The sequence below is a fragment of the Nilaparvata lugens genome, chromosome X (genome assembly GCF_014356525.2).
Source record: "Nilaparvata lugens isolate BPH chromosome X, ASM1435652v1, whole genome shotgun sequence".
NCBI classification, from domain to species: Eukaryota; Metazoa; Arthropoda; class Insecta; order Hemiptera; family Delphacidae; genus Nilaparvata; species Nilaparvata lugens.
In genome coordinates, this window is record NC_052518.1 from 101,670,595 (window position 1) to 101,671,581 (window position 987).

Sequence of the window (987 nt, forward strand, 5' to 3'; positions counted from 1 at the left end):
TTCAACCGACAAACTAACTATTCAAAATGAAGCTTGATAAATTCTCTACAAGTTTTGTTTCAAGGAGTTTTGCGATATTCCTAACAGTTTTCGAGATATTCGCTCTTGAAAGTGTAAAGGTTTTCATCAAATTTTTGCTCTACCAAGAAGCTCAAGCAATAAAAGTCGCATTTCACCGCTTTAATACATGAATAGCTATGGGAGAATTCATATCGGATAGGCTCTATTGTATGTTATGAAGTTTCCATTGTAAGTGTGTAGATGAATGCCTTGTTGAGTTTAGATTATGAGTTGTAACGAGAACAGGAAAACAGATTAATGGCAGACGACCATTCACAGGCCCCTATTTAAATGAAGGGTGTGGCCTTACCTCCAAGAATAGGATTATCCTATAGGTAGGCGCAACACCCACCACCTCTCTCTCCAGTTTATTTAGGAGATTTGGTTCTATACAAAGGACGGTTCACCAATTTGGATCTCCTTTCAGAACAGGTTGTATGGTTCAAGTATGAATTGAAATGATACACAGGAATGAAACCAATAAGAAGACCACATCTCGGACCAAGACTTGATCAATTTCAACTTCATATTGATCAAAAATCAAACTTATTCTTCAACGTAAATCACACACTTTGCTTTGAGACCTGATCCCCCTTGCAATGCTGAAATATGTTTCTCCTGATTTTTTATTCACTAACTCTGCTTAGCAACAAGATTCTCCGAGTTAATCTCGATGTATAGGCCTGATAGGATGTATAGGATGTATAGAAAAATTGATTCGATTGGATATTCAGTAATTTTATCTACCTCACTTTATTTTTTTTAGGGTATTGGATGACATGAATTGAAAATAGAATTTAGTGGCTAGCAACTAGCCATTAGTTATAGCTATTAGTTGTAGTACAAAAATTCAGTTGAATAATCATGTGCTAGTTCTAATCCATCATCCTCTTCTTCTTCTTTTCTTCTTCTTCTTCTTCTTCTTCT